Source organism: Oryx dammah, unplaced genomic scaffold (assembly GCF_014754425.2).
Source record: "Oryx dammah isolate SB20612 unplaced genomic scaffold, SCBI_Odam_1.1 HiC_scaffold_13, whole genome shotgun sequence".
NCBI lineage: Eukaryota > Metazoa > Chordata > Mammalia > Artiodactyla > Bovidae > Oryx > Oryx dammah.
In genome coordinates, this window is record NW_024070197.1 from 26,750,917 (window position 1) to 26,762,561 (window position 11,645).

Below are 11,645 nucleotides of genomic sequence, written 5' to 3' on the forward strand. Positions count from 1 at the left end.
CCCACCAGGCTCCCCCGTCCCTGGGATTCTCCAGGCAAGAACACTGGAGTGGGTTGCCATATCTTTCTCCAATGCATGGAAGTGAAAAGTGAAAGTGAAGTTGCTCAGTCGTGTCCGACTCAGCGACCCCATGGACTGAAGCCTACCAGGCTCCTCCATCCATGAGATTTTCCAGGCAAGAGTACTGGAGTGGGGTGCCATTGCCTTCAGGGACCCAAAAGGGAGAGTGCAGTGCCCTAGGGCCATGTTATCATCCCAGGTGTGAAGAGACAAGGAGATGAATGAGAGCAAGGGACAGAGCAAGTCAAGAGGGCCCCCTGGCAGGAGCCATGACCTTGAGTTGAGGGAGGAAGCTGTTCTGTAGTGACATGTCTGAGAGGAGCTGGAGGAATAGAAACTCTGACCCACACATTTCCCTGCTTGCTTCTTTTCAGTGTTCCTTGTTGGCCAAATACAACTGGGAGCCACTGGACGTACAGATCCACTTCCTACGGCAAAAAGCAAGGTGACATAAGAGGGAGAGTGGATTTGGGGCAAATGGTAGGTATCCAGTCTAAGGATTTAAAAGCAATAATGCCTATAAAAGAACTGAGCATGTACCCAGCACCCAGTAATTATGATGAATTATCATTCAAGTATAACCAAGGGCTATAAGAGGCAGAAAAGGAAAGGAGTATTATTTACTAGGATGGCCTAGCAAATGTTCATGGACAATATATGCTTTGGAGGGGTTGGGAAAAATAACAAAATGAAAGAAAATGTTTACTTGGAATTTACTATATACAGGTACCATTATTTATGCCTTACATACATTATTTAATCTTCATAACCAATTTATGGGGGTAAGTACTGTCATTATCCCTATTTCATAGATTAGAAATTGAGGCAGAGAGAGGTTAGATAACTCAGTTGTGGTCACACAGCTAATAAGTAGTAGAGCCAGGATTTGAATTCATTTCAAAGGCAGTGTGGGGCGTGACATTTGCTTTTTAGGCACAGAGCTAGAAAACTCTTGTAGAGGAAGTAACTCTTGTCCAGAGGGAATAGGGTGTGGGGTTTCTTCTGGAGGACAGCAAAAGACAGTCTAGATGAGAGGTAAGGACCAGACCACTGAAGACTAAAATGAGAAGCTGAGGAATTTACCTGCATTCCGGTAGGCAATGGGAAGCCACTGAGGATTTTCAACAAGAGAAAGGCAATTGTAGCAGATTGCAAGGAAGATAAATCTAGGTGCGAGGTGAAACTAGCAAATCAGGGAACAATGGGAAGCCAGGCTGTAAGGTACTGCAGTGGTTCAAGCATCAGGAGAGGAGGGCTTCAATAAGACGATAGCAACTGAGATGAAATGTAGGACTCTGGAACTGCCCAGCTGCATGCAAGGGAAGGCTCCACAGAACAAGGGGACCAGTGAGCTGGAGAGAGAGAAACAGGACAGGAGGTTTGGGACCCAGGTGACAGGGTCATGATGGTATCAGATGGATCACTCAACCACACTTGGTGTACATGTTAGGAAAAAAAAATGTATAAAATCCAGTCTTGCCTGTTTTTGAGTTATAGTGCAAATGCCAGGAAGTTGTACCAATCCCTAATTAATTGCAAAATAACAACCGTTTTTGCAATATCAGCTCCTGGCAGATTCACTGGTGAGCCTGGAACAAGGATGGGGGTGAACTCACTGCCTTCTAAGGTGGTCAGAGACCAGGGTTGCAGGATACAGTGAGATTAGTTCTAGGGAAGATGGAAGGATGCTTGGTTGCCTGGCGACAATGCTGCCTCCATGGTAGCCCTAGGTTTCCGGTGGTCCAGATGCATCTCAAAGGAAAGAGGGATGGCTGGCTGACACATTTCCTGAAGTAGCATTTTCAATGTCCCAAGTCTTGGTATCTTGTTTATAAGTAGCACTTACAACATACAAGGGAAGGGGGAAAAGGGGGAGAGGAAGAAAGGTCTCCTAGGAACTTGAGCACATGAGGAGTTGATCTTGACTCTATGATTTCAGCTTATCTAACAGAGATGGGGTGTGGAGCCTCCTTGAAATCCACCTGAAATGAATTAGCCTGAAGTAAAAGTAGGTGTTTATCTCAAGTCATTGCCTCAAATAGCTGACTACCTGTTGGAAGAAGGGTCTGATCGATGCAAACCAGAGCAGCCGTGCGTGAGCTGTTACACAGCGGTTAGTATTGATCAGAGCTAAAGGCTGCCGATAGGAATGTGGAGTGAACTGACAGGCAGAGAAGAGGAAAGGAGGAAACAGCCTTCGCTGGTGGCAGCCGTACAGAGGAAAGCCGATAAAAAGTCAATTCCACTTAACTGAATGGCTGCTAACTAAATATTTTGGGGGCTAGAGCCTTCCCAGGTAGTGGCTGGCACATCTGTTCCAGAACTGAGATATCAAGCAAGAGCTAGGCATAGACAGGTGAGATTGCAGGGCCCTGGCAATTGATGGGGGAAGAAAAGGAGCCCCCAGATGGAGGGATGGGCAGCCTTGGTCTTGAGTGAGCTGACTAGGCACACAGGACAGCCATGGACCATGGGATGATGCTGATGGGCAGCAAAGGGACAAGAGGCAGGCTGGGTTTACTAATACCCAGAGACTGGGTAAACAGTCTCTGATTACTTAGTTCATTTAAAACTTCTATGGTTTTCTCTGCACTTACGGGGTATTAAAATTAACTGCTGCAGTAAGAGAAAGTTGACCAATGGCTGGTCCATTCATGGGCAGAACAGTGCAATCAATTTTGCATTGCTTAGAGACTGGCGTTGGGGGGTTGATGTTCACTAATAACTTGTGTTCTGAACTTGCCTGTGCTCAGGATTGGGCTTCTTTCTTGAACTAAGAGTGACTGTGTAACTTGTTTTGGTCAGTGAAATGTGAATAGGAAAGACATGTGTCCCTTATGGGTGGACATTTAATTACTAGTACACAACTTTCCTGCTCTTTGCTTGCCACTATGATCATAGCTGCTTGCATTCATATGGATAAGAGCAACCCCCCCTGGAATGTTAAGCTAATATGTGGACAGTTGTCCAGAACTGCATTTGTGTGAATGAGGAATAAACTTTGACTGTGTCACAGTGCTGAACTTTTGGGCCTGTTTTTTTTTACCCAGCATAACGGAACTATTTCTGACTGGGACAGGGGGATTGGGTTTTAGAATCTTGTGTCTAGTAGTTGCATAGTAGTTGAACCATTATTTGGTTCATTACCTAATCCATCCTCATCTAATTGGACTGTTCATATAAAGCATATAGAAATAGTAACAACCACAATAAAAATTATTATGCATTGAAAGCTTACCACATATAAGCATCACATAAGCTCTGCATATATTAATGTGTAATTCTCAAAGCAATTCTGCAAAGGCTATATTAATATTATTGTTCTCATCTCAGAAATGTGGAACTCAAAGTTCAGAGAGGTTTAAAGAATTTTCCATGGTCACACAGCTTGTAAAAGACAGGCAGGAATTCAAGCCTAGCCAGATCACTTTAGAGCAGTTTTTCTTAACCATTTTCCTATCCTGGTTCTCAGCTTAGGTGGTCAATATACAGCAGGACTGCCAGTATAGTTTGGGATTAAATCAAGTAGGTTTGCACTCAAGCACTCTGTGTGGGAGGAGAAGAGAAAAATGTAGCTAGTGTGTCCTTTGCTCTCTCACTATGCTGTTTACCCCACCCCTTCCCATAAGCCTCTGTAAGGTCTGAGCCTGTCTGGAATAACATTCTCCATTTGTTACCTCAATCTTGGGTATTTCTGAAGCTCCAGATCAATTCCCTACTCACTCATGACATAAGCAAGGAAACTCCTTATCAGTGGAAGAGACTGAATGGACTTCTGTCAAAGGATGCTATTCTGAGGAATTTCCCATCTGTATAAAATGGGAGTAATAACACCCATCTCACTGGGTTGTTATACCATTTTTCATCTGTTTTTTAATGTTGTATTCTAGGTTCTAGACACTGAGTTATGTGGTTTTATGTGTGTGGGTGTTTATGTGTGTGTGTGTTAGATAGATCTATTTACCTACCTACTTATCTTTTAATTTTCACAGCAATCCTTGGAGGTAGATATTATGTCTGCCTTACAGATGAGAAAACTGAGGCGCAGAGAATTTAAATACTTTCTCAGAGGTTACCCAACTAGAATGAAGGGTGGGGAGTTAGTTCAAATTTCAATTCCAAAGGGCTTCCCTGGCGGCTCAGCGGTAAAGAATCAGCCTGCAATGCAAGAGAATGGGTTCAATACCTGGACTGGGAAGATTCCTTGCAGAAGGAAATGGCAACATACTCCAGTATTCTTGCCTGGAAAATACCATGATCATTCCAAAGTTTGGTCTTTTTTTCTGGTAAACTCTAGTACTTTTCTCTCACTTGCGGAGTTGAACTAGAATAAGACAGTTAAGAATCTCTTGGAGTACAGGGCCTGGCACTTAATGTAAAGGGCTTCCCTGGTGGCTCAGATGGTACAGAATCTGCCTGCAGTGAGGGAGACCTGAGTTTGATCTCTGGGTTGAGTTTTTCTTCCACTATTGGAGTTAAACCAGAACCAGATAGTTAAGATTCTCTTGGAGTACAGGGCCTGGCTCACGGTAGCACTAATTATGGTTCATTCATAAACATACATTTATTTAACTTATTTATTATTATTTGCTGCATGACTTGTGGGACTTTAGTTCTTCACCAGGGATTGAACCTGGGCCACGGCAGTGAAAGCAGTGGGTCCTAACCACTGGACCACCAGGGAACACCCCATAAACATTTATAGAGCAGCTTCTCTGTACTAGCTAGTGTACTCCAAGAAATTCTTAAAGGAATTCTTCAAGGAATTTGAGAACAAACATATAAGGAAACCATTTCTTGTCCATACTGCCTTTCGAGATACTCCTGGGCTTCCTGCAGTGCCAAATCCTTAGAAAGCACCGAACAGAGGGGATCCTAGGCCAAGTGCATGATGGGAGACAGGGAGGGGCAGCAGCCCCCTTCCTACTGGTGAGCCTTCCCCGTGGTCTGCTTCACAAAAGCCAGCCTGCAGGCCACTGGACGGGTGTGCAGGTGTGAGTGAGGCCCTGGAGACGGGAGCAACCCAGAGCAGTTAAGACCCTGCAGCCCGATGAGCGCCTGCCATTCAGCAGTGCAGGCACGCCTCTTTACAACCCTCAGGAAGACCACGTGAGTTGAACCCAGGATCAAGCTTTACCCACTACACCACACCACCCTTTCCTTATGACCTTGGGTGACAAGAAAAAGATGATGATGGAATACTCTTCAATCATAGTTGGAATTTACCTGGATTGACCTGTAGCTTCCAGCCAGCCCCATAGGGAGGAGGAAGAGTGCTCATCTTAGGTCAACTGAACCACCGTGAGATCCCCAGGAATAAGGAGCCTGACACTACGTACCTCCTGCCTTTGTTCTAGGGATCACGCCCGGTATCTCCTTCTATCTACCCCGCATCCGTCCACCCATCACTGACCCCCTGGGATTGAAGAGAAGATGTTTCAAAGAAGTTAAATGGTATCTAGGATTGGTTATTTTCTCTGTGCCCTTTTGAGGCTGTTTTATAACTTTTCTGAGTAACTGGCCGTTCTAAGTACCTTAATTGGGGGGATCATCTTTGCTCTCTGCTTTTCAAAGGTTAGTTACTTGAGAAATGACTTCCATTTATTGATATATCAATGTATTGATGTGTGTGTGTATGTGTGCACACCATCTTCATGCTTGGGCTCCTTGAAACCAATAATTTGGGTATATGCTGAGGGGAGCATGCCCAAGCTATTTTGAGTTTCTGTACTTAACACCTAGCAATTTTAATAAACTTCATTCCTTTAGGTAGTAGACTTAATATTTTAAGTATGGTTTTAATTACCATCCTTCTCATGTTGAAGGCAAAACCGGAAAAGGAGGGGAAAAAAATCTAACCTATGAGCACTGCCAGCGATTCCACTCTGTGAGAATGAAGGCCAGAATTTCAGAACATAGAGGCTAGAGTCTCTAAATTGTTTCTTCAGGCGTGGGCACATCATGCTTAACTCACTTCGAATTTCACTGGGTTCTGTTCTCCCAGCATACGCTGTAAACATTTATCTTTGGGCTTTCCCAGAAATGTGTCTTATGGAAGGGATTAGCTGTTTGCGCATTTAAAGTTCTGAAGGTGAACTCCTCTAACCTAACCCACATAATTAAAGTGGAAAGTTTCTGGTGGAGAAAAAAAAAAAAAAACCATCAGGGAAAATACCATGTTTGGGAAGAGAGCAAGACTCCTACGGTCTCAAGAGATGGCTCTGCATTCTCGGGCACTTAATTATAACCCGTCTCGCTGGGCGCTTGAGTTCTTCACTCTGCTGCACTTTATCTCTGCATTGAGATGATCAGCAGTTTGAGGGCGTGGTGTTGGAGTGGGACAGGTGGTTGGTTTTACAGTATAATTTTTAAATATGACAGTCATTTATTTTTACTGTGAGAATACATGGAAGAAAAGAACAAATAACAAAATAAAGCAATACTCTGATTGTTCTGATAAATTCTGTTGGTATAAAACAAAATCAATGTGCAGAGCTGGGTTTGAAAACTCAAATCATACAGCAAAATACAAAATGAACATGAAAAACCCTGCTCTCCTTACTCAAGCTTGGTCCTCTCTAGAAAGACTAACCCTGTTAATGTTTTCTTGCAATTCCTTCCTTCAATTAAAAAATATATTCATGGTATAACTTTAGCAGGACCCAGAAAGCCCTTGTTCCTACTTATTGTCTGTCCTCTTTGTGATCATGGCTGATATTTCACCCTTACAGATTCCTTCCTTTTGAAATCTTTTAGCTATTTCTTTTAATTCAAAGATACTGCTATTTAAAAATGCAAGTGGCAAAAAGCAATATTAAAGGTTTGTTACCCACCCTCCCTCCAACTGGAGATTGTGTCTGAATAAAGAGTTCTGGGTCTGGAGTTATACCTCTTAGATCAAATCTCGGGTCTAGCCCTTGTTGGCTGAATTTAACCTGTGTCTCAGTTTCTTTATCTGTAAGGTGGGGCAGTAATAGTACATGCTTCCTAGGGTTGTCATGAGAAATCAATTAAAGAAATCAATGAAAGAAAAGTACTAAGAACAATGCAATACATGCCATCACAGAGTAGGTCTTCAAAGATACTAGCCGCTATATCTATTATATAAAATTAATAACTAAATATAAATAGTTCCAAAGCAAGTGTCCTTTGTGAGTGTCTAATACATGTTAGACACAGTTTGGAGTGCCTCATGTACATAACACATATAATCCTCCATGTAGCCCTAAGAAGTAGGTACTAGAAATCATCCATTCTAGAGAAGGAGACTCAAAAGCATAATGTAACCTGCCCAAGGTCACACAGTTAGGTCTCAAGGGTGAGCTGGGCTTTGAGGGCACATCCATCTTTTTACAGCTAAGACCATAGGACAAACTGAAGAGGGGAGCACAGAGAGACTTCTGGAGATGTTAGTGAAAGTGTGGGTGTGCAATGGAGCAGCGCAGAAGGGGAGGGATGACTGGAGGAGAGAGGGAAAGGCTGGTGTGTGGATGAAGACATTCAAGGAGCTGTGCCTGTCATGAAATTTTGCCTGGGGACCGGGTAAGATCTGATTTCCTCTGTGTTCTCCCACATTGCCTGAAAGTTGGTAGAAGACACAGGAACAGAACTGGAAATGGAACAACAGACTGGTTCAAAACTGGAAAAGGAGTACATCAAGGCTGTATATTGTCACTCTGCTTATTAACTTCTCTGCAGAGTGCATCATGCCAAATGTCAGGCTGGATGAAGTACAAACTGGAATCAAGATCACTGGGAGAAATATTAACAACCTCAGATATGCAGATGACACCACCCAATGGCAAAAAGAGTAGAAGAACTAAAGAGCTTCTTGATGAAGATGAAAAAGGAGGGTGAAAAAGCTGGCTTAAAACTCAACATTCAAGAAACTAAGATCTTGGCATCCAGTCCCATCACTTCACAGCAAATACAGGGGGAAATAGTGGAAACAGTGATGGATTTTATTTTCTTGGACTCCAAAATCATTGCAGATAATGACCACAGCCATGAAATTAAAAGACACCTGCTCCATGGAAGAAAAGCTATGACAAACCTAGACAGTAATAAAAACCAGAAACATCACTTTGCTGACAAAGGTCTGTTTAGTCAAAGCTATGATTTTTCCAATAGTCATGTACGGATGTGAGAGAGCTGGACCATAAAGAAGGCTGAGCACTGAAGGACTGATGCTTTCGAATTGTGGTGCTGGAGAAGACTCTTGAGAGCCTTATGGACTGCAAGATCAAACCAATCAATTCTAAAAGAAATCAACCCTGCATATTCACTGGAAGGACAGATGCTGAAGCTGAAGCTGAAGCTCCAATACTTTGACCACCTGATTTGAAGAGCCGACTCACTGGAAAAGACCCTGATGTTTGGAAAAATTGAGGGCAGGAAGAGACGGGGGGACAGGGGTTGAGATGGTTGGATGGCATCACTGACTCAATGGACATGAGTTTGAGCAAACTCTGGGAGATAGTAAAGGATAAGGAAGCCTGGTGTGCTGCAGTCCATACAATTGCAAAGAGTTGGACATGACTTTGAGATTAAAAAGCAACAATAGCATTCAAGTCCTAAACCTGGGTGTTCCTATTCCATCAGGAGTTCCATGACCCTGGCCACTCACTTCACTTCCCCAGAAAGTTTCCTCTTTTATAAAATGGGGGTCAGAAATCCTGGCTTACCTACTTACCTCATGGGGCTGTTATGAGGCTCAAGTGAGTCTAGGGATGTTTAAGTGTTTGGCTAACTGGAAAGCACTGCTCAGAGATGCTAGTTACTGTTACTGACTTGATTACTGGTGAGTTAAAATGAGCGATGCATTCGATTCTATAAAACTTAGCTTTAGAGAGAACCACAGAATGTTCCTCCATGAGGAAGAGTTTATAGTACTGGGGATGCTGGTACTGTCTGTGATCAATTCAAGACCAGGTAGGGAGAAGCCTTGTGGATGGATAATAGCATTGTTATCTAGTTGCAATGATAGCAGGTTCGGGGATCATACCCCAGTCAGCCCTTTCTTCTCTGTACTTCTCCCAGCAATCTGGGGCAAGGTGGGGGTTGGTGACATCCTCTCTGATGTGTTAGAATTTGTCTCGCTTTAATGTCTGGCCAGCTGCATGGCCACATATCACATGGAGGCCCAAAGCAATTGACAGCATCCTGGTCATTTCTTATGGATCCAATATCTTGTGTCTAGGTTGTATTTCAGGCCAACTTTTAGTGAACTGGATCAATGCGTGAAGCACATAATGTAACATGATTCTTCAAGACTTTGATTAATTGTGTCACAGTCACAGCCTCAGTTCAGGTTCAACCTTTTAAAAGTTTTATTATTGTATAAAGTGATCAATCAGGAGGAAAGGAAAGACAAATGCTCAACTTGGGCCATATCTCTCCCTCTTCTTTGTCAGCAAATGTTCCTCTCCAAGTCAGTTCATCTGGACCATGCTGGAGAAACTGGGGTTAAGGCAGCTCCACGGTAGAGCAAACTCTGAACCGAGGAGGAGGCAATCAGGTGCTCCGAGTGGAAGACACACTGCTCCTGGGCTAATCAGCCTTAGTTTTACATAAAAAGAGCCTGGGAAGCTTTAAGAGGTTCAGAGTCCTGCATCCCACCCACAGAGATTCTGATGTTTTGGCCTAGGGTATGGTCTGAGCATCCTCTTGATTCCAGTGGGTAGCCAAGGATAAGAACCACTGGTCTGGTTTTGGAGCAGCTCTTGATAAAACCATGCAGTATGGCAAATTTATTATGGGGCATCCTTGTTTCCCAATTTCTGCTTTCTCTCTCTCACTGTCTCCAGGACCCTCTTCTATAGCTTATTATGCTCAAACCTGCTTTCAAAGTGTTCCCCAACAGGGAATCAGTTGATAAAAACTTAAGGATTTAGATCTTCTAGAAGTGCACGCATTTTCACATGGGATTCTTCAAGTCAAAATGGCCCAGAGTGATCTAGCTATAAGAGAAGGGTGACAAAGTGGCTGAGATGCATTTGAGCCAATAGCTTTCTAGTCATCATCACTGTAGTATTAGTCAGTACTTATTATGAGCAAAACACTGTTCTAAGTATTCCACGTATAAATACATTTCTTTACTCATTGAATCCTCCAAACAGCCTTATAGGCAGGTATGCTTACACTGGGAAAACGAGAGACAAGAGGGTTGAATAATATATCTAAGGTCTTAGGCCAAGAAATGGTAGAGCCAACGTCTGAACTCGGGAAGTCTGACTCCAGGTATCATCTTTTAACCATTCACTGATCAAATGGCCTCGATGGTCCCTACCAAGGGCAGAATGGAACCTGAGGGCTGGTTTTGTTTCTCCAAAAGGAGATGTTGGGGAACTGGCTCTAATTTTTCCCTTTCAAAGTCCCTGAGGCAGCACCCTCTATGGGAGATGGTTTCATTGTTCCTAAATGTTGCCCTTCCCTGCCAGAGGGTAGCACTTCTCTTGCTTCATCAACATCAGGCTTGGCTATATGACTTGGTCACCAGTAAGATGTGAGAGGAAGTGACATACGCTACTTGTGAGCAGAAGCCTTAAAAGCTATCTGGTTGTTCCTTTCCCCCCTTCTAGCAGGATATGGTTTTGAAGCCAGGGAGGAGCTTCTCCTTCATTCAGCCTAGGACTCAGAATAAAGATGAAATGGAGCAAAGATACAACTGTCTAATTCGAATGAAATGGAGAAAGATGAAATGGAAGGATCACTTTCGTGCAATTTTGTACATGAAAAAAAAAAACTTTAAGTCACTAAGACCTGGGGGTTGTTTGCAAATGCAGCATTATTTAGTAAAAACTGATGGATACCTGTGCTAAATATAAAAAATTTTAAGCTCAAATGATAGAAATACTTAAAGATAATACTCTTAAATAACCAATTAAATACATTATAATCTGTAAAAGAAATATTGCAAAGAGGTTCAAAACAGCTTTCCACCTTTTACAGATACTTCTTATGCATCAACCCATCCGTATCTCAGAACATTAAGAGATGGGAAGCATTTGCCTGGCTCAGTACATCCAGAATTCATTCATCAGGCTAATATTTACCAAGAGAATCAGAAACAAAGGATGAAGTAAATTAGAAGTTATTTTAGGTTCGAGGGCACTGGATAGCATGGGAGAGAAAAAGTATGTATTTTCCTTTATAGATGGGAATTAGCAGCAAGACTTGATAAGCCTCTCTCTTATCTGAGACAGAGAAAGAAAGAATCCTTAATATAAATTCTCTGTTCCATGCTACAGAATCTGTTGCTCCTTTTAATTCCCAACTACTTGCTTCTGTCTCTATATAGTTTACAAAGTTACAGCCCATGAGCTGAACGTGGCATGTTGAATCTTTGATTTGGTTCATACGTCGTGTTGGTGTTTATATCAAATTGATTACCAACATTCAAAATTTGTGATATTTCAAGTAAAAAAAAAAAAGTATATTTCTAGCTTCTTTTGAAAAAATAAAAAATTCTGGTTTCCCTGGGCCTAGAAACTATTGGCTAGAATTGAGCAGCTGCTGCCCCCCTAAGGCTGAGCATGTTCTCCGCAGTCCCCGCCCCTCCCTACTGCCTTATACTATTCCCACTT